Here is a 23,371-nt window from a genome sequence, read left to right as displayed (position 1 = left end):
TTATATATGGGAAGTCCTGTTTTGGTCACCGGAAAAGTTTCGGGGTTTATCGGTAACGTACCGGGACCACCGGGAGGGTCCAGGGGGTCCACCAAGTGGGGCCACAAGCCCCGGAGGGCTGCATGGGCCAAGTGTGGGAGGGGACCAGCCCGAGGTGGGATGGTGCGCCCCCCCCCCCCCCAAGGGCCCAAGGCGCCTAAGGGGAGGAGGGGGGCAAACCCTAAGGGCAGATGGGCCTTAGGGCCCATGCCTGGTGCGCCTCCCTCTCCCCCTCCACCTGGCCGCCACCTAGATGGGATCTGGGGGCTGCCGCCACCCCTAGGGAGGGAACCCTAGGTGGGGGTGCAGCCCCTCCCCTCCCCCTATATATACTTGAGGTTTGGGGCTGCCCAACACATGTGATTTGCTCTCCCTGTTGGCGCAGCCCTACCCCTCTCCCTCCTCGTCTCTCGTAGTGCTTGGCGAAGCCCTACTGGAGTCCCGCGCTCCTCCACCACCACCACGCCGTCATGCCGCTGCTGGATGGATTCTTCCCCAACCTCTCCTTCTCCCCTTGCTGGAATCAAGGCGTAGGAGACGTCACCGGGCTGTACATGTGTTGAACACGGAGGTGCCATCCATTCGGCACTAGGATCATCGGTGATTTGGATCACGACGAGTACGACTCCATCAACCCCGTTCACTTGAACGCTTCCGCTTAGCGATCTACAAGGGTATGTAGATGCACTCTCCTTCCCCTTGTTGCTGGTTCCTCCATAGATAGATCTTGGTGACATGTAAGAAAATTTTGAATTTCTGCTACGTTACCCAACAATGGTATCAGAGTTAGGTCTATTGCGTAGATTCTATGCACGAGTAGAACACAAAGTAGTTGTGGGCGTTGATTTTGTTCAATATGCTTACCGTTACTAGTCCAATCTTGTTTCGACGGTATTGTGGGATGAAGCGGCCCGGACCGACCTTACATGTACTCTTACATGAGACTGGTTCCACCGACTGACATGCACTAGTTGCATAAGGTGGCTAGCGGGTGCCAGTCTCTCCCACTTTAGTCGGAACGGATTCAATGAAAAGGGTCCTTATGAAGGGTAAATAGCAATTGGCATATCACGTTGTGGTTTTGCGTAGGTAAGAAACGTTCTTGCTAGAAACCCATAGCAGCCACGTAAAACATGCAAACAACAATTAGAGGACGTCTAACTTGTTTTTGCAGGGTATGCTATGTGATGTGATATGGCCAAGAAGAATGTGATGAATGATATGTGATGTATGAGATTGATCATGTTCTTGTAATAGGAATCACGACTTGCATGTCGATGAGTATGACAACCGGCAGGAGCCATAGGAGTTGTCTTTATTTATTGTATGACCTGCGTGTCATTGAACAACGCCATGTAATTACTTTACTTTATTGCTAACTGGTAGCCATAGTAGTAGAAGTAATAAGTTGGCAAGACAACTTCATGGAGACACGATGATGGAGATCATGATGATGGAGATCATGATGATGGAGATCATGGTGTCATGCCGGTGACAAGATGATCATGGAGCCCCAAGATGGAGATCAAAGGAGCTATATGATACTGGCCATATCATGTCACTATTATTTGATTGCATGTGATGTTTATCATGTTTATGCATCTTATTTGCTTAGAACAACGGTAGTAAATAAGATGATCCCTCATTAAAATTTCAAGAAAGTGTTCCCCCTAACTGTGCACCATTGCGAAAGTTCGTCGTTTCGAAGCACCACGTGATGATCGGGTGTGATTGATTCTAACGTTCACATACAACGGGTGTAAGACATATTTACACACGCGAAACACTTAGGTTGACTTGACGAGCCTAGCATGTACAGACATGGCCTCGGAACACAAGAGACCGAAAGGTCGAGCATGAGTCATATGGTAGATACGATCAACATGAAGATGTTCACCGATGATGACTAGTCCGTCTCACGTGATGATCGGACACGACCTAGTTGACTCGGATCATGTAATCACTTAGATGACTAGAGGGATGTCTATCTGAGTGGGAGTTCATAAGATGAACTTAATTATCCTAAACATAGTCAAAAGGTCTTTGCAAATTATGTCATAGCTCGCGCTTCAGTTCTACTGTTTAGATATGTTCCTAGAGAAAATTTAGTTGAAAGATGATAGTAGCAATTATGCAGACTAGGTCCGTAAACTGAGATTGTCCTCATTGCTTCATAGAAGGCTTATGTCCTTAATGCACCGCTCAGTGTGCTGAGCCTCGAATGTCGTCTGTGGATGTTGCGAACATCTGACATACACATTTTGATAACTACGTGATAGTTCAGTTAAACGGTTTAGAGTTGAGGTACCGAAGACGTTTTGAAACGTCGCGAAACATATGAGATGTTTCGAGGGCTGAAATTGGGATTTTAGGCTCGTGCCCACATCAAGAGGTATAAGACCTCCGACGATTTTCTTAGCCTGCAAACTAAGGGAGAAAAGCTCAATTGTTGAGCTTGTGCTCAGATTGTCTGAGTACAACAATCATTTGAATCGAGTGGGAGTTGATCTTCCAGATGAGATAGTGATATTTCTCCGAAGTCATTACCACCAAGCTGCTAGAGCTTCGTGATGAACTATAATATATCAGGGACATATATGATGATCCTTGAGATATTCGCGATGTTTGACACCACAAAAGTAGAAATCAAGAAGGAGCATCAATTGTTGATGGTTGGTGAAACCACTAGTTTCAAGAAGGGCAAGGGCAAAAAGGGATGCTTCATGAAACGGCAAATCAGCTGCTGCTCTAGTGAAGAAACCCAAGGTTGAACCCAAACCCGAGACTAAGTGCTTCTGTAATAAGGGGAACAGCCACTGGAGCAGAATTACCCTAGATACTTGGTAGATGAGAAGGCTGGCAAAGTCGATAGAAGTATATTAGATATACATTGTGTTAATGTGTACTTTACTAGTACTCCTAGTAGCACCATGGTATTAGATACCGGTTCGGTTGCTAAATGTTAGTAAACTCGAAATAAAAAGCTGCGGAGTAAACGGAGACTAGCTAAAGGTGAGATGACGATATGTGTTGGAAGTATTTCCAAGGTTGATCAAATATCGTACGCTCCCTCTACCATCAAGATTTGTGTTTGCGTTGAGCATAGACATGATTGGATTATGTCTATCACAGTACGGTTATTCATTTAAGGAGAATAATGGTTACTCTATTTATTTGAATAATACCTTCAATGGTCTTGCACCTAAAATGAATGGTTTATTGAATCTCGATCGTAGTGATACACATGTTCATGCCAAAAGATATAAGATAGTAATGATAGTACCACCTACTTGTGGCACTGCCACGTAAGTCATATCGGTATAAAACGCATGAAGAAGCTCCATGTTGATGGATCTTTGGGCTCACTTGTTTTGAAAAGTTTGAGACATGCGAACCATGTCTATTGGTGTATATGCATGAAGAAACTCCATGCAAATGGACCGTTTGGACTCACTTGATTTTGAATCACTTGAGACATGCAAATCATACCACATGGGCAAGATGACTGAAAGCCTCGTTTTCAGTAAAATGGAACTAGAAAGCAACTTGTTGGAAGTAATACATTTTGATGTGTGCAGTCCAATGAGTGCTGAGGCGTGTAGTGGATATCGTTATGTTCTTACTTCATAGATGATTTGAGTAAATGTTGAGTACATTTACTTGATGAATCACGAGTCTGAATTATTGAAAGGTTCAAGTAATTTCAGGGTGAAGTTGAAAGATCGTCGTGACAAGAGGATAAAATATCTATGATTAATCATAGAGATGAATATCTGAATTACGAGTTTGGCACAGAATTAAGACATTGTGGAAATTGTTTCACAACTAATACAGCCTGGAACACCATAGTGTGATGGTGTGTCCGAACATCATAACTGCACCCTATTGGATATGATGCATACCATGATGTCTCTTATCGAATTACCATGATACTTTATGGGTTAGGCATTAGAGACAACCACATTCACTTTAAATAGGGCACCACGTAATTCCGATGAGATGACACCGTATGAACTATGGTTTAGAGAAACCTAAGCTGTCATTTCTTAAAAGTTTGGGGCTGCGACGCTTATGTGAAAAAGTTTCAGGCTGATAAGCTCGAACCCAAAGCGGATAAATGCATCTTCATAGGACACCCAAAACAGTTGGGTATACCTCCTGACTCAGATCTGAAAGCAATAAGGGATTGTTTCTAGAATCGGGTCCTTTCTCGAAAGAATTGAGTGGGAGGATGGTGGAGACTTGATGAGGTTATTGAACCGTCTCTTCAACTAGTGTGTGGCAGGGCACATGAAGTTGTTCCTATGGCACCTACACTAATTGAAGTGGAAGCTTATGATAGTGATCATGAAACTTCAGATCAAGTCACTACCAAACCTCGTGGGATGACAAGGATGCGTACTACTTCAGAGTGGTACGTAATCCTGTCTTGGAAGTCATGTTGCTAGACAACAATGAACCTACGAGCTATGGAGAAGTGATGGTGGGCCCGGATTCCGATAAATGGCTCGAGGCCATAAAATCCGAGAGAGGATCCATGCATGAAAACAAAGTGTAGACTTTGGCAGAACGGCTCGATGGTAGTAAGGCTGTTGATTACAGATGGATTTTAAAAGGAAGACGGACAATGATGGTAAGTATCACCATTAAGAAAGCTCGACTTGTCGTTAAGATGTTTTCCGACAAGTTCAAGGAGTTGACTACGATGAGACTTTCTCACTCGTAGCGATGCTAAGAGTCTGTTGGAATTATATTAGCGATTACTGCATTATTTATGAAATCTTGCAGATAGGATGTCAAAAACATTGTTTTCTCAACGATTTTCTTGAGGAAAGGTTGTATGTGATACAACCGGAAGGTTTTGTCAATCCTGAAAAATGCTAATAAGTATACAAAGCTCCAGCAATCCTTCTAAGGACTGGAGTAAGCATCTCAGAGTTGGAATGTATGCTTTGATGATGATCAAAGATTTTGGGTTTATACATAGTTTATGAGAAACTTGTATTTCCAAAGAAGTGAGTGGGAGCACTATAGAATTTCTGATGAGTATATGTTGTTGACATATTGTTGATCAGAAATGACGTAGAATTTCTGGAAGCATATAGTGTTATTTGAAAAGTGTTTTTCAATGGAAAGCCTGGATTAAGCTACTTGAACATTGAGCATCAAGATCTGTAAGGATAGATCAAAAACGCTTAATGGTACTTTCAAATGAGCACATACCTTGACATGATCTTGAAGGTGTTCAAGATGGATCAGTCAAAGAAGGAGTTCTTGCCTGAGTTGTAAGGTATGAAGTTAAGACTTAAAGCTCGACCACGGCAGAAGAAAGAGGAAGGACGAAGGTCGTCCCCTATGCTTTTGTCATAGGCTCCATACGGTATGCCATGCTGAGTACCACACCTGATGTGTGCCTTGCCACATATTTGGCAAGAGGGTACAAAGGTGATCTAGGAGTAGATCACCAGATAGCGGTCTAAATTATCCTTAGAGGAATAAGGATATGTTTCTCGGTTATGGAGGTGATAAAGAGTTCGACGTAAAGAGTTACGTCGATGCAAGCTTAACACCTATCCGGATAGCTCTGAGTAGAGATACCGGATACGTATAATGGAGCAACAATTTAGAATAGCTCCAAGTAGAACAGTTATTTGAAATGGCTCCAAATGTAGCATAGTAGTTGCATCTACAAGATGACATAGAAATTTGCGAAGTACATACGGATCTGAATGTTGCAGACCCGTTGACTGAAACCTCTCTCACAAGCATAACATGGTCAAACCCAGAACTCTTGGGTGTTAGTCACATGGGGATGTGACCTTGAGTGTTAATCACATATCGATGTGAACTGGATTATTGACTCTAGTGCAAGTGGGAGACTGTTGGAAATATGCCCTAGAGGCAATAATAAATTGGTTATTATTATATTTCCTTGTTCATGATAATCGTTTATTATCCATGCTAGAATTGTATTGATAGGAAACTCAGATACATGTGTGGATACATAGACAACACCATGTCCCTCGTAAGCCTCTAGTTGACTGGCTCGTTGATCAATAGATGGTTAAGGTTTCCTGACCATGGACATTGGATGTCGTTGATAACGGGATCACATCATCAGGAGAATGATGTGATGGACAAGACCCAATCCTAAGCCTAGCACAAGATCGTGTAGTTCGTTTGCTAAAGCTTTTCTAATGTCAAGTATCATTTCCTTAGACCATGAGATTGTGCAACTCCCGGATACCGTAGGAGTGCTTTGGGTGTGCCAAACGTCACAACGTAACTGGGTGGCCATAAAGGTACACTACAGGTATCTCCGAAAGTGTCTGTTGGGTTGGCACGAATCGAGACTGGGATTTGTCACTTCGTGTGAACGGAGAGGTATCTCTGGGCCCACTCGGTAGGACATCATCATAATGTGCACAATGTGATCAAGGAGTTGATCACGGGATGATGTGTTACGGAACGAGTAAAGAGACTTGCCGTTAACGAGATTGAACAAGGTATTGGGATACCGACGATCGAATCCCGGGCAAGTATCATACCGATAGACAAAGGGAATTGTATACGGGATTGATTGAATCCTCGACATCGTAGTTCATCCGATGAGATCATCGTGGAACATGTGGGAGCCAACATGGGTATCCAGATCCCGCTGTTGGTTATTGACCGGAGAGGTGTCTCGGTCATGTCTGCATGTTTCCCGAACCCGTAGGGTCTACACACTTAAGGTTCGATGACGCTAGGGTTATAAAGGAAGTTTGTATGTGGTTACCGAATGTTGTTCGGAGTCCCGGATGAGATCCCAGACGTCACGGGGAGTTCTGGAATGGTCCGGAGGTAAAGATTTATATATGGGAAGTCCTGTTTTGGTCACCGAAAAAGTTTCGGGGTTTATCGGTAACATACCGGGACCACCGGGAGGGTCCCGGGGGTCCACCAAGTGGGGCCACAAGCCCCGGAGGGCTGCATGGGCCAAGTGTGGGAGGGGACCAGCCCCAGGTGGGCTGGTGCGCCCCCCACAAGGGCCCAAGGCACCTAAGGGGACGAGGGGGGGCAAACCCTAAGGGCAGATGGGCCTTAGGGCCCATGCCTGGTGCGCCTCCCTCTCCCCCTCCACCTGGCCGCCACCCAGATGGGATCTGGGGGCTGCCGCCACCCCTAGGGAGGGAACCCTAGGTGGGGGTGCAGCCCCTCCCCTCCCCCTATATATACTTGAGGTTTGGGGCTGCCCAACACGTGTGATTTGCTCTCCCTGTTGGCGCAGCCCTACCCCTCTCCCTCCTCGTCTCTCGTAGTGCTTGGCGAAGCCCTGCTGGAGTCCCGCGCTCCTCCACCACCACCACGCTGTCGTGCTGCTGCTGGATGGAGTCTTCCCCAACCTCTCCTTCTCCCCTTGCTGGAATCAAGGCGTAGGAGACGTCATCGGGCTGTACGTGTGTTGAACACGGAGGTGCCGTCCGTTCAGCACTAGGATCATCGGTGATTTGGATCACGACTAGTACGACTCCATCAACCCCGTTCACTTGAACGCTTCCGCTTAGCGATCCACAAGGGTATGTAGATGCACTCTCCTTCCCCTCGTTGCTGGTTTCTCCATAGATAGATCTTGGTGACACGTAAGAAAATTTTGAATTTCTGCTACGTTACCCAACATTTACGTGGCTGATACAGGTTTCTAGCAAGAACGTTTCTTACCTATGCGAAAACCACAACGTGATATGCCAATTTCTATTTACCCTTCATAAGGACCCTTTTCATCGAATCTGATCCGACTAAAGTGGGAGAGACAGACACCCGCTAGCCACCTTATGCATCTAGTGCATGTCAGTCGGTGGAACCAGTCTCACGTAAGAGTACGTGTAAGGTCGGTCCGGGTCGCTTCATCCCACGATGCCGCCGAATCAAGATAAGACTAGTAACGGCAAGTAAATTGACAAAATCGACGCCCACAACTGATGTGTGTTCTACTCGTGCATAGAAACTACGCATAAACCTGGCTCTGATACCACTGTTGGGGATCGTAGCAGAAATTTAAAATTTTCTATGCATCACCAAGATCAATCTATGGAGTCATCTAGCAACGAGGGAGAGAGGAGTGCATCTACATACCATTGTAGATTGCTAAGCAGAAGCGTTCAGGTGAACGGGGTTGATGGAGTCGTACTCATCGTGATCCAAATCACCGATGATCCTAGCGCCGAATGGACGGCGCCTCCGCGTTCAACACACATACAGCCCGGTGAAGTCTCCTACGCCTTGATCCAGCAAGGGGAGAAGGAGAGGTTGGGGAAGACTCCATCCAGCAGCAGCATGACGGCATGGTGGTGAAGGAGGAGCGTGGTAATCCTGCAGGGCTTCGCCAAGCACCGTAGGAGAAGAGGAGGACTTGGGAGAGGGGGAGGGCTGCACCAGAACTTGGGTGCGGCTGCCCTCCCAACTCCCACATATATATAGGGGCAAGGGAGAGGGGGGCCGGCCTCCTCAGATCCAATCTGAGGAGGGGGCGGCGGCCAGGGGGGTTGCCTTGCCCCCCAAGGCAAGGGGGCGCCCCCCCTTTAGGGTTCCCCCAAACCCTAGGCGCATGGGCCCTAGGGGGGGGAGGCGCCCATCCCACTAAGGGGCTGGTCCCTCTCCACATACAGCCCATAGGGCCCTCCGGGGCAGGTGGACCCTCCCGGTGGACCCCCGGAACCCCTCCAGTGGTCCCGGTACAATACCGGTAAACCCCCGAATTATTCCGGTGACCGTATGATGACTTCCCATATATAAATCTTTACCTATGGACCATTCCGGAACTCCTCGTGACGTCCTGGATCTCATCTGGGACTCCGAACAATATTCGGTAACCACGTATATCTATTCCCTATAACCCTAGCGTCATCGAACCTTAAGTGTGTAGACCCTACGGGCTCGGGAGTCATGCAGACATGGCCGAGACAACTCTCCGGTCAATAACCAACAGCGGGATCTGGATACCCATGTTGGCTCCCACATGCTCCACGATGATCTCATCGGATGAACCACGATGTCAAGGATTCAATCAATCCCGTATACAATTCCCTTTGTCTAGCGGTACGATACTTGCCCGAGATTCGATCGTCGGTATCTCGATACCTTGTTCAATCTCGTTACCGGTAAGTCTCTTTACTCGTTCTGTAACACATCATCCCGTGATCAACTCCTTGATCACATTGTGCACATTATGATGATGTCCTACCGAGTGGGCCCAGAGATACCTCTCCGTTTACACGGAGTGACAAACCCCAGTCTCGATTCGTGCCAACCCAACAGACACTTCTAGAGATACCTGTAGTGTACCTTTATGGCCACCCAGTTATGTTGTGATGTTTGGCACACCCAAAGCACTCCTACGGTATCTCGGAGTTGCACAATCTCATGGTCTAAGGAAATGATACTTGACATTAGAAAAGCTTTAGCATACGAACTACACGATCTTTGTGCTAGGCTTAGGATTGGGTCTTGTCCATCACATCATTCTCCTAATGATGTGATCCCGTTATCAACGACATCCAATGTCCATGGTCAGGAAACCGTAACCATCTATTGATCAACGATCTAGTCAACTAGAGGCTTACTAGGGACATGGTGTTGTCTATGTATCCACACATGTATCTGAGTTTCCTATCAATACAATTCTAGCATGGGTAATAAACGATTATCATGAACAATGAAATATAGTAATAACTAATTTATTATTGCCTCTAGGGCATATTTCCAACAAAAAATGGGTTGTCTTCCTATCAAATGTTGGTTCTTGCCGTCCTTGGGGTTCTGATTTCAAATATTTCCCCCCTTCCATTCCAGCTGTTCAAGTGACATATATCACGCTCGTGCGAGGCTACATGGTCACATGATGGAAGCAATTATAGCCGGTAAAATTTGCTCTTGTTGTTTCAAAATTACACTTATTCATACTGAATATAGAGTGTAGTGATTGTGGTGTTGAATTTGCAAACGTGCAAAAACAAGAACAAGGAGGCCTATGGCTAATGCTTGCACTCACATTTTTCTCACTGGTTTTCACTCCATACTTGGGTATGTTTTGCTTATGGACAGTGGATCGATCCAATTAAAGACTTGATGATAAATTCTACCATTGTTTGCTTGATTAGTATTTTCTTAGTACAGAGCAAAAGAATGTTGTTTTTTGGTCACCTACAATAAAATTTCTTCCTTTAACCTACATATCATTTATTATTCTTCTCTCTGAAACACGAAAAATGCAAAGATTTGCTGAAATTTCAGCTTTGCAAAACCCATGATCCAATCTATTGCTGCCCTTGTCCTTCCAAATGGATAAATACAAGGGATTGAGATGGCTGCTGCAGATGCTTCTTGTCAACATTAGATGATGATTTTGTAAGCGACTATTTTGAAAAATATTTTCTCAGACTACACAGTAGTCTTGTTTTTGAACTGGCTCAGGGGTGTATTTCATATGTGTGCTGGACGCATGAAGTTGCAAGTTTCTTCTTCTTACAAAGGGAAATATCAAGCATTCTTACCAAAGCCTTTGAAAAATAGTCTTGTATGGGACTAAACAAAGTTTCATGCTACACCAATTATTGTGTTCTTTTAGTTGGGTTCATATAGCTTTAAAAAAAATAACTAATTTAAATATGTCACACATTTTTTCATGTAAGTATAATTCACAGCACATTATGTAGCTGATGCCACTGATAGATTATTTAGAATGGATATTTTATTTTGAAATGTTGATTTTCAGTTGTTTAGTTTTTCTTAGAAGACATAAAAGGCATCTAGACTCTAAATTTAGGATCCCATAGTTATTTTTCTATGGAAGAAGACAAGGAAATTCATGTATTATCATTTTGAATTCTATATGTGATTTATCAATTCAAGTCAAATGCAATTAATTATAAACATATGTGAATTTCTCGAGCTTCCAAGTTGTTCCTTTTGATTATTATTAGTTGAAACTTAACACTTGTAATGTTGTCTAGAGCTTCAACATTCTCTCGGGAGACACAGGCATTGTTAAATTTTCAACATGAAAGAACTTCATTACACTGTCAAAGTTTACTTTATCAAAATAAGGATAGTTTAATTTGTCTGAATCCTCTCTTTGCAAGATGAAAGATTTAGCTTCTCTCTATCTTTATGTTTCGCTCGAAACGGAAGCTGTGAAAAGACTCCACCAAAATGCATTTTGATTGTCACTTTTAACAAATCAAAATAGCTTGGTGCATACAAATTCAGGAGATCTCCAAGCTCAGAAGCTTGCACCAGCTCGGAAGAACTACAGTAGAAAATTCAGTGCAGCTATAACGTGTTGAGATATTGACACATGAAGGTTACGAAACAATCATCTAGGGTGAAGCGGATCCTTCTGCGGGGGGAGAGCCACAATTCTCGCGTCAGGGCAGCGGCGCCGTTAGCTCGCGTCGGCGACCTGCTCGCCCAACTCCTCTATGGCATCTTTCTGTGACGTTACAAGATGGGGCGACCTAGCTCCATGCAGCATTGGTGCTGGCCGCACCAGCTTCCTGCGGCGGCCCCCTTCGACTGCATTGTCTCCTTTCAGCAGCTCCTATAGAGTAGAAACGGAACGGACAGTCCCAAGACATAGCCAACAATTTACCTATAATTTTGAGAGGGGTTATCTACAAAACAAGCTCAAGTGGATGGTCAGAACCACACATGTGATATGCCACCATTCGCTGCCGATCCAATGCTCTACATAGCAAGTTTGCAGATTTTCACTGATTATGGATTTTCTGAATATGTCGCCCAAGAAATAAATGTGTAGGTATATGACTGGTAATTATAAATGTTCCCCTCTACTTGAATCGGTTAGCTATGTTGTTCCATGAACAATTTGAATTTTAAAGTATTCACAGTGTTCGAGTAAGTACATATATTAATCGGGACGTGCATTGCACGTGCAAGCTTACTAGTAAGAGCAAAAAGTGTTTTATTCCAGAATTATACAGTTACAGTCTTTTTTTATTAAAAAAAATTATAGTTACAGTAGAGGCAAGAATTCCTCAATACATAAGGGTCGTCTGTGTAGCCACGTAGCTGTGCTACGCTCGATACGGTTATATCTCACCAAACAATCTGCCACTCTATTCTGATTACAATTAAGCTTTTGTGAATAAACACCCGGAGCCCTCTTAGAGACTTTACCTCCAATGCTAGATGACTATACGCAGAGTAAACAAGTGATTCATCTCTGAAAATTGATAGACTCGGGATGAATCGGGCAACACGACAATTGGAAGCTCAGTGTGCTGCATGATCAAGGCCATGCCCTGCATCAAAGCATGTATATCTGCTTCCAGTGCATCATTGCAATGGAACAAGAATCTATAAGCAGCAAAGATGATCGATCCATCATGATGTCATGGTATCATACCAGTCGCTGTCGTATCATCACTTGCCTAAAACGCCCCATCTAGTGACAGGGCAATGTGGTCCCTAGGAGGCGGAACCGGGGCAGGTTCTAAGATTTCGGGGGCTCGGTGCGAAACTAGCTAGAACCCAGGGCCCCTTAATATAAACATTTAACTCCTCTTGGCAGATTTACCGGCCTTATAGCTCTGAAGAAACTCTATAAAAATTTCAAGAGGTATTTCCTTACCGGGTTGGCTACGAAAGAAGTACCTCGCCAATGAATTGCTATAAAAAATTATAGTTTTTCATTATCAAAACTTTTTATTTTCTTCAAACAAAACTAAAAAACTCTATTCATTAGATATCTAGCTAAACTAGTGAGCTCATGAGCCATTATATTAACCTCACTATTACAATGTTCAAAACTAGCAATAACCTTCAAATTATGAGAGTTGACAACAAGGCGATTACAAGCCGCCTTCTGCACCAAGGATACACCAACAATGAATTTTCCTTTGTCGTCTCTAAGAACCGCTCCACCCGTACCGTTAAGCAATGATAAAAAAATGCATCAACGGTAAGTTGAGTGTTGAACATATCCTTGGAGGGGAGACTCCAACTTCCTAATAACATAGTTTGTCCTTAGAACACGAATCCCTATAAAAATAGAAATCTAGTTAGCATCTTTAACTTTCTCCTCGTGCACTAGTTTAGGCCTCTCCCGCCATATGTATCAAGTAGTACATGTGATCATTTTGCGGACATTCATAAAAAAAAACAGGTCTCATCAAAAATAATTTAGCTTGCTTGTGCGTCTTGGCCCAAACCGGACTTGCGATGCCGCCGCCCCGCCTCCTCCCCGCCCACCCACACACTGACCGTCTCCTCCCTTGTCAGTGCCAGAATCCGTCCAAAAAACACGATATTTATTGTCGCTGCCAACTAGCTCGAGAACCCCGCTGCCGAGCAGGAACAGAACCGCCGGAGCACCGTGAGGCTGCAACCTACCCGCACGCAAGCCCAAGTCGGCCACCAGCGTCGGAATCGACGACAAGTTCTCTATCTTCCCAACTCGTGTCTGCAGCCACCACCGGTCGATCTGCTCTTCCGGCGAGTTACATTGGACCCTCTACGAACATGACTAAACTGAAAAGAAACTGAGATCTCCACTAAGCTCTTGAAGTTGGTTCAGGATGAGGAGAATTGGTGCATTGATATATATACTAGGGGTTGGGGCGCCACCTTGTGACGCCTCCTGAGAGGAAGATGTGCGGTGCTAGGTTGGCAGCCGCCCATTCCAGTTTCTTTTTTCTATCTTTGGTAACACATGGACATGACATTTAGGAAGTTGCACTACAAATATTGAAGGAGCCAAATAAATGACACTCAAATACAAGGAGATTATGGAATCTAAAACACAAAACACTGAAAGGCATGATATAGAATCAGACAGAGGGAGAGAGGCCACACATACTCATAAGTAATGAATTCAGCATTCAATTGTTACATGAAGTGCTACACCAAAACAATAAGGACACAACTACTGGAAATTTAAGGGCTTCAAGCTGAATATTGTAAAGTCACCAAGAAATGTCACTCAGTTCCATGGAGATCTTTGGCTACCAGTTCTTGACATGATGTATTCTGAGATATGACCTGCAAAGCAACGAGAGGAAGACACTCTTCAGCATGTCTCCTAAGAACAGAGATGGGGATACATGCAGAGAAGAGAGACGGGGAGCTTGTCACCAAGTTTAGTCACCAAATTTGCATTATCCATTTTCTGTTTTAAGAGACAACAGAGCCAATAGTCACATTCCTATGGGCAGAGATCAGGCCATAAGAATTTAAGACAAACAGATAAGCACTAAAGTATATGGGACGTCCTTCAAAATTTGAGTCAACCTTTCATACAAATCCAAGCAAATCTAAAGCTCCTTAATCGGAGATGGTGAAAAAATGATGGAAGAGGAGGTGCTGCTACTTACCTCGATGCTGGTGCCATGGATCTAGAGCTCGAGGGAGAGGGGGCGCCGCTGCTTCCCATCTGCCTTGCCTGATCTCGACTGGGAGAGGGGGGCTCCTAATGTTATGCATGTTAGGCTTCTTCAAACTTCCAAATATCCGACACTCAGATTAGGATGGCTGGTTGGGTCCTGATCTTTAGAAATGAGGCTGGTTGTGTCCTGATCTTCAGAAATGACCAGCAGTCCCTGATCTCAGCTTAGCAAGGCAGAAATAGTTACAACATGAATTTAGAAATGACATCTAACATTCATATAAGAGACCTATATCAGTAGCTGCACATACACAATAACAACAAGAATATGTGAATGTCAATGAAAGCACAATCTGAGCATCAAAGATGGCCTGAAGGAGCACAATCGAAATATATGCCAATTGTGCACCTCTTAAGATGCATCCATATGATATTGTTTATTGGGTTTCACCACTTCCTTTATGAGCACGTGAATTCACTCTACAAACTTAGTTGCTGTACAACCCGTGCATTCCATAGCCACATCAGTAACCATGCACTTAAATTCGCTACTAAAAATCTCTAAGACATGAGTTAGCTTTTAGCAAGCCTAGGCATGGCGCGACGACTCGATTTGGAGTTTCCTTCAAAGGGAAGGAATCGAGACAAAGACCTTTTTCTATGGAAGCACCTATTCTTCTAACATTGGCAGATGACATATCTCCAGCGAAACTTGAAATCCATGAGGACACAGCCCAGTAAAACTGTAGTAATAAAATATAATCAACAAACTAAATTAGAAACTATCTCAATGAGCTAGAATGGTCCAAATTTCTGTACAAATGAGGCAAACCATTGAATTCATTAAGCACCCTTTTGTAGAGGCATATACTGAGAGGACGATATTTGAGTTTATTGTGCATTAAGGCAACATTAGTACTGTGCCGATAAACTACCAATGTTAACATTGTTACATACCCAGTTATTCTCGTCAATTAGAGAGGTTATTTGTGAGGAAACATTTAATATCACCTATCTTGTCTACAGCCTAGCAAAGAAAAAGATGTAGTTAGTCACTGAAGAAATTGTTCCTTCCATTAAAAACAAAAGTTATTGAGCCAAGATTTATTTGCTAAAATCTTAGGCGTGGGTGGGTGTATTTACAGAAGGCTTATCCTCTGAAGCATAAGTAAATGTATGTTTATTGAAGACTTTAATTTTACAATCACTAAAAGGCAAAATAGAATACAGTGAGAGAAGGGCAAAATATATAAAGAAAATAGCTAGGGGTATTTACCTACTTATGTCTTGATCAAATTCCCTCCTCATGTCGCTACATTATTGATCTTGGTAGCCTGGCAAACCATGGAGGAGGTCCGAGATGGCAGCGTTTCAGTTTTGAGCTACTCATGCTTGCATCTAGCGGACAATATACTTATAATTTTCTGTTTCTAAAGATTAGGTGGAATCTTCTAAGGAGCCTACAATTAGTAAATAGTAGTTGAAACTTTAAGACATTCTTCCATCTTGAAAACTGAAATAGAGCGAGGCCCAAGGACTCACCAGTAGATACACATAGTTCAAATTTTGTGTAAAACACTTGAGGTGATGAATCAAATTAAGCACACTACTAAAGATGAGTACCTCCATTACAGCAGAAGTTTTTTTATTAACTATGATGTATCTGGCACAGAAAGCCGCAAATTAGCAGGGAAGACAAAAATGGAACTGGATTATTAAAACTAATTTGGTTAGTAAAACCAAAGCAAAATTAAACCAGTGTGAGTTTGCATACATATTCTAAATATGCAGAAAAGGTGTTACATACTATCCAAGATTTCACTGTCAAGCTTAATCTTGTAATGGTGGAAATAAAAAGAAAAGCATCAAATGATTAGTACCAGAAGTAAGTACATCTGCAACTATATAAATTATTAATGCAATCAAGCCTAATGTTTGCTATATCTACTTTTATAAAGTTCGGATGCCTGTTCCTTGTATCAAATGATATTTGAACTTTGTATTTGACACTGAGTACATAACACAGATACTACAACAAGCATGTCTATACAGTTCTTCTGAAACCCAAAGCAAAAATCTTGCAGTCTGAATAGTTATGTCTTTAGAGTTAAATGTTCCTACCAAAAAAATACAGAGCATGTTTGCACGAAACAGGGTTCAGTCAGAGTCAGGAGGATATCATGCGTCGAGTACTTCCTATCCGCGGCAGCCGGAGCTATGTGTGCCTGACAAACAAATATGTAAACAGATTTGTTAACTCCAAAATTCCAGAACCTATCATCATGTCAAAAAAAATGATAGGAGAAAAAACATTTATATGCTTACAAAGTGCATACAGTCCTCTTAATTTCCAAAAAAAACATGAACACGGTAACAACATTGAGAAGGAAATAAACAGTGCGATCTTTGCATATATAGGCAGAAAGAGAGGGAGAGAGAGTGACACAGATCAGGAGTTAAAGAGGGAGAAGGATTGACAGGAGCTCACCTTGACATCAGCCATCCCTCGATGACGCTTCACTGCAGATCCATGAGGCTACTGCTCCTTGTCCGTATCGTCGACCTCTCCTCCAAGCCCTGAGGCGTCCCCTGCCTGGGTCTCCAGCCTCACTGCTCCACCCCCACCAGACTGAATGCATGATACATGCATCAAAATGAATAGTATCCCGCCCTCAATTCCTCAATGGCAGTCTAAGATTGGCATCAATGAACGATTTTTTATCCGTACGAAGGTTTGTCGGGGGTGGATCTGTATTTCAATTAGTTTGGTGTGGAACAGTTTAGGTACTGCTCTTCTTTCAGTGTTGTTTTAACAATAAAATGAAAATAACCATATTAAGATTCTATGTGAACCTGTGTAAGCATTGATACGATGAAAAGAAATGTTAACATAGATAACACAAGTTCGACATTTTTTTCCTTTTTGCATAGGCATGTACTACCATTGACAGTAACTATTTATTAAGATTTAACTAAGATAAAATACATCATATCAGGAGGAGCTCAGCCAGCAGAAGGAAGGCTCTATCAGAATATTTATTACCTTAAACATATTTAGGTGAAATATCTTCAAGCGTTCATTCTCGTGAGCTTCAAGCAAGTGTATGTAAAACTCAATTGATCACGGGAGGTGAAACAGTTGACCTCATTGAACCAAAGGCATGAAAATAAATTAGACATTGGTGTAAGGGCACACACGATGAAAGAACCATCGGGCACATCTGCACAATTGTTATACACTTGATCAATTCATTTAGGCTGTGTTTGATAGCAAAGTATCAGAAAAACTAAAGTATCAAAAACTGCAGTAATTCAGTCAGTAGGTACACGATACCATGGTTTTAAGTTAGCAGAGTTTTTTGGAGTATTAAGAATACAAAGCACGTGTTTGGCTACAACACATAAAGTTGTAAAATTTGTTGCCTAGCCATTAGGCAGAAGCATCTAGCTTGTTGTGGTAGCAATGCAAAGACATGCAGCTGGCCGGTTGTCAACTGTTCCCGTTGCGTTAATCTAGCTCGGTAGGTTGGCTAGCCCTTGCCATTCGCGTCCATGCATATGAACTGAAGCAAACAGGTAGCAGCGGCGCAGTGGTCCCCTCCGGTCCCATATGAGGGTGACCTCCGTGGTGCACAGGTAGCAGCGACGCGGTGCTCCCCTCCGGTCGCATATGAGGATGGGTCGCGGCACCATCCGCAGGTACCAGCGGCTAGATGGAGCGATTTATTAGCACATCAGGGAAGAAGATAATGACGATAGTACCTTCTTTTCAGCTGCTCTGCTTTTTAAAAAGAGGTTTGGAGTTCTTTTTTTTATACAGAGAAAAAACCACAGTTTATCCAATACTGCAGTTTTAAAACCATTGTTGTTAATGGCAGCCAAACACCTCGTTGTAATTAAAACCATGGTAATCCAAAAAACTGCAGTATTCTTAGAATACTTCAAAAATACCAAGCTAGAATTTATCAAACATAAGTAAATGCTACTTAAAACTCGGTAGAACAGGATCTTGGCCAGAGGCATTAAACTTCACAAGCCCTTAGACTGATAAAAGTAAAATTCTCGTCGATAGCAGTGTGATTGTACTTGTTTAAGCGCTTGTTCTGAAGAACTTCCTCCCAGACACATGTGCAATCGTAGTGCGCTGAAATGGCATACTCTGCTTTCTTTCTCCATAAGAAATACTTAATGATAAGCATTGAATCAACATTAAAACGCAATTTGCTATCCAACCAGATGGAGTACCTAACAGGTAAAATGTGTTATGTTAGCCATGGAACCCAGTCATCTCCACAACAGACAACTTCTACAGTGGGATAGGAGCCTGCATATGAGGCATATCAACAAACCTATCAGCCTTGCAAGCAATTTGTCAGCAAAATCCAACTCTATGCCAAACATAGCAACTAATCATATGCACAACAACTGCGAATCTAGCACATACAGCAAAAAGGACATTGAAATTCGCTCCTGAATTCCAATAAACCAATACAGTCGTGCTTTTTAATTATATCCTTATTTTTTCATAAATTATATGCCTAAAGTTGTTAACTAAGAGCATTACTATGAGAACATCTTTGAATTTAAGTTCCAATGCAATGAATTGAAACTAAGTAGTACTGATCCTTAATTGCCAAAAAACGCAGGAAGATGAGCGTCTCATGAAGGATATGGGAATGGACGCATACAGGCTCTCCATCTCATGGACAAGAATTCTTCCAGGTTGATATATTCAGGCTGGATAAAGGTATGTGAAGTACAGCATATAACACTCACAGGGTTAAGTGACTGTGCTCTGCCAAGGCCCACATACACTGAATAATCCCCCAGCCTACAAATCCCAAAAGGCATTGCTATCAGACTATCACCAATATGAGCGAATATTTGGGTGCTGCCGAGACCTGCACCGCGACCCAAATTCAGACAATGGATCGCCATCATACAGCGACACAGCCAAATGGCGTAGCACACAGATGAACGCCACCATAACATCATATTAGGAAAACAAATGAGCATATGTCAACTATCGCCGAACTTAATCGACCCTCCCAGTCCTTTTTTATTTACTTGCCGACATGTTTAGTCTACTTGTTGAAAAAAATGCACCTTAAGCCTGATTAGCATTTTTATTAGGTTTTGCTGGAGCCACTTGCGTGACAATGAGTCATGTGCATTAGATGATATCACGTAATGTAGATGATTGATCATACGAAAGAGAATTTGTGATGCACTTCCACCATTCCTTGGCTTATAACCACCACGCATGAGTCCAAAGAAAAAGAAGAGCGCCAAATCACCTTAATAAAATTTGACGTATGCATACAATGGATGTATTGATAAAGGTAGGTTACAATCTATCACACAGAAAGAACTATGGAGAATCTATGATAGAGCACGTGTTCAGCAGAACGGACATGGATAGCTTGATGGACCAGGACATTAACAAGCAACAGCTAATTGGTCTGCTAAGTAAATGGGTGTACACTGTGAAATGTCCATAAATACATATTATAAAACAAACATCTATGTTCTTCTGGGCAAAACTAATAAGTATACAAATCAGTGAATGTACGTATGTTCCATTAGATTGAAGGTCAGTTTGGGTTTTGAATGCAAGTGCTGATAGGAGATAATTACCGGTATCCCAACAGCCCATTGCTTCCTTTGGCATCATCGCCAAATCCCGCAAGGAGGTAGGCACTAAGAAACCAACCTGCAGAAGACCCGAATAAGTTAGTAACCCCTTCATCTAACAGAAGAACAGCAGAGGAAAAAAGAAGAGGCGGACAGGTTTTTCTGACCAGCAATGAACGGGTCGGCCATCTTGAACATCTCGGTATCAAGCACGGGTAGGCCATGGCTCAACCTCCCAATCGCGGAGAGGATCAGGGGGTAAAGCAGATCCCCTCTGGCCAGTTTTTATCAGTAACAGAGGTAGACGGCTCCTGCGAAGAAACAAAAATATATATAATGAATAGAGAGCGCAAGCGGCTACAGAAAACTACAACGAAAAGCAGTTAACACAAAATCCAATCCTAGAGTAAGCAATATAGTATACAATAACAGTCTGAAACATGCCTTATGGTAGCTTGTAAGAGCTGGGATATGTGAGCATACACCAAGCCATTCAATTTTGTTACTGAAATTATTCCAAGAAAATATGCGGATTTTAAACATGCAAAAAGAGAGAACTGTTATTGTCAGATGCACGGCTCAAAGTAAGGTTGTAGTTTTCTATCAGTCTTCAGTGGGTATATTTATTGCTCTTGAGTGAGATAGCAGAAATATTTTAGCCTGAGAAGTCATTGCTCATTGTTGTTTGTAATTAGATTCATGGGGGTATGGTACAAGATACATTCAACTGTAACCTTGATTCCATATTAAATACAGAAATGATCACATAACATTGAAAAGAACCATCCACTAACTGAAATAGTAGTGTTATCTAAATTCATATCCCCCAACCATTTAAGGATAAAGTACTTCTACCTATAAACTGAAGCAGATGATTGCAGCAAACCCCAGATTATATCCTACAGATTGCTCTTAGCTGGGCACATGCCTGTTGGTGCAGATTGCACGATGATTGAATTTAACAAATCATGTTATATCTCCAATGCAGTCAGCGACCATTCATCACATGTCTTCAATAGTTACAGAAAAAGAGGCGTATGAAAGATGAGAAAGGAAAGAGACGCGGTCACCTATACTCGATCTCCAGACGGATCGTCTCTCTCCATTGCCGCGCATGAGGGACAAGGACGACAACGGCGACACCACGGACTGGTCGGCCTCCTGTTCTGTCTCTCCGGCGCATCAGCCTAGCACAATTCCTGTTTGTCCCTTGCATCCTACTTGCATTGTTTAAAATTGAACCTGCCTCACTTGTTAAATGATTTCAAATTAAACACTATCTTAAAGAACGACCATGCTATTTATAGCTTTAATGCCATTGAGAATAGAATCCAGATTTCCATTCATGATTTTTTAGCAGACAACGAGGCCAAAAGATTGATATTGAGTTTTTCTGGCAACGAAGGTGGTGGCTTTTCTTTTCTAATGTGTATCATGCATACAAAAGTAATATAATAGGACAAAGGAAATAGGTTTCTGATGTTGCTGTCAATCTGTTATCACCGTAATGCGGAAGTATAAAACATATATAACCTCCAGGTCCTTCCTCTGAAACCATCTTCCCTTGAGCATAAACTCCTGCTCCCGTAGATCATCGTTTGGCCTGTAGTCAGCTCTGCAACGCAACAATGTATCAAACAGGTTAACAGAGTACGGACCATTAAGTTAGGGATTTACTTAAAGAAGCATAGCTACTTATGTTCGTCTAATGAATATTTACTTGTAGCCACATCGACTTGTCTAACTCCCGGTAATAGGAAATCTAGGAATTTTTGTATTTAGGAGAATAGAGTAGCTTGCTGAGGTAGAACGGAAGCACTACTTAAAAAAGCATAGGATAGTAGAGTTCAAATACCACAGTACCAATTTCGTGAGCACAACACCACAACATTTGCAGGCAGACAGGCAGGAGGCAACCACTCAAGTTCATTTGTAACCTAAATTAATCGCCATCAATCTGACGAACTGAACTGCTAGTGCCATCTATATCATTAGCGTAATCCAAAAGACAAGGATGAATCTACTGGAATTACGGGACCGCGTGAAGCAATCATCCTACCCCAATTCAACAACAAGCAAATCGTATGGGAGGCAAGCACAATCGACCGCGCAAGTCCAGCGAGCCAAACCGACGCACCTCAAACCCGCGTGGCTCAGATCCAAACCTACGCCTACCGAATCGAGACAGTGGGGCAGGGTGGGTTGGCTGAAGGAACGGAACATGGGAGCTCACCTGGGCGGGCGGATGATGAAATTCACCAGCTAGTCCATCGGTTGAGACTTGAGAGAGAGAAGAATCTCCGGGGAGAGGGAGATTGGGTGCACGAAGCAAAGCAGACAACTCTGCTCTCTCCCTCTCCTTGCTCGCTGGCCTCCCTCCCTCCTTCTCTCTCTCCTGTGGGGGTGAGAGGATTAACGTAGAAGACGAGCTTGGACTGGGCGTCGGTATGGCCGGCCCTCTCGACCTGGATGACGCCCTTGAGGGACATGTAGCCGTCGCTGACGCCGAGGAGGACAGGGTCCTCGGCAGCTGGGGATCTGGAGGACCCCTCGCCCGCAGCTGCGTGGGTGGGAAGGGAGGCGCGGCGGGGCGCGGCGGGGCGCGTCCTGCGCGTCGGTGGCTCCCCAAATCCGGTGAGGCTGAGAAACGAGCAGAGGAGGCGGCGGCGGCTGCGTTGGTGTGGGGAACGAGAGGAGATCGCGTGCGTGGGGGAGACTGCGAGAGGTGGAGAGTGATTTTTTTTGTCTCTCTCTTTCTGCCCAATACGCGAGCGTCCCAGTCCCTCCCACCCAATCGTAACACGTTTTTTATCTCCTCGTGATGACGTGTTTAGCGTGAGAAGCCCTCGTTGATGCGCACCTTATTGTTTTGGATATACACACATGACGTTTCGTGGGGAGAGCGTTTACATCTTTAGTGATCTAAATGTTCTTATATTTCTTTAGAGCATCTCCAACAGGCATGTCAAAGTAGCGCCGCGCCGTAAAATCCCCCGTTTTAGCGCGCGCGCAACCGGAATAGTTGCTCCAGCGGGCGCGCGAAAACAGCACGCGCGACATACGTAGTCCAGCGCGCGGGCAGAAACGCAATCGCGCGCCGCTTATTTGCTGCGCCCGCTCCCGCGCGCTGGACTCTCGCGCACTCGCTCGCACCTCCCATCCCCCCCCCCTCCAGCCGCGCCGCCGCCGCCGCCGACCGCGCCACCCGGCGACCGTTCCGGTGCTTTCCCGGCCTATCCCCGCCCTGCGCGCACTTTCTCCGGGGCCCCTCTAGTCCCGCTGCCCCGCGCGCGTGCTGGTCCTCCGACGAACAGC

At 43.8% G+C, this 23,371-nt stretch overlaps 1 long non-coding RNA gene across 28 annotated transcripts; it reads right to left on the bottom strand.

Moving 5' to 3' along the window:
• Positions 1–13,827: 13,827 nt before the first annotated feature.
• Positions 13,828–22,806, bottom strand: LOC119284831. Of its 28 annotated transcripts, none has more exons than XR_005139242.1 (13): positions 22,290–22,804; positions 21,590–21,671; positions 21,127–21,298; positions 20,224–20,367; positions 20,060–20,135; positions 19,199–19,253; positions 18,509–18,746; positions 17,466–17,643; positions 16,911–17,051; positions 15,965–16,647; positions 15,699–15,756; positions 14,412–15,449; positions 13,828–14,079 (listed from the first exon to the last, which is right to left on the bottom strand). It is a non-coding gene; the product is annotated as an uncharacterized LOC119284831 (long non-coding RNA). The 28 variants fall into 28 exon arrangements; XR_005139235.1 differs by having other exon boundaries at positions 14,412–15,882; positions 15,965–16,085; positions 16,544–16,647; positions 22,290–22,803; XR_005139237.1 differs by having other exon boundaries at positions 14,412–15,882; positions 15,965–16,074; positions 16,544–16,647; positions 22,290–22,803.
• Positions 22,807–23,371: the final 565 nt, after the last annotated feature.

This window comes from Triticum dicoccoides, chromosome 4A (genome assembly GCF_002162155.2).
Source record: "Triticum dicoccoides isolate Atlit2015 ecotype Zavitan chromosome 4A, WEW_v2.0, whole genome shotgun sequence".
NCBI lineage: Eukaryota > Viridiplantae > Streptophyta > Magnoliopsida > Poales > Poaceae > Triticum > Triticum dicoccoides.
The sequence above is the reverse complement of the archived record's forward strand: the minus strand, read 5'-3'. Positions and strand labels throughout refer to the sequence as shown.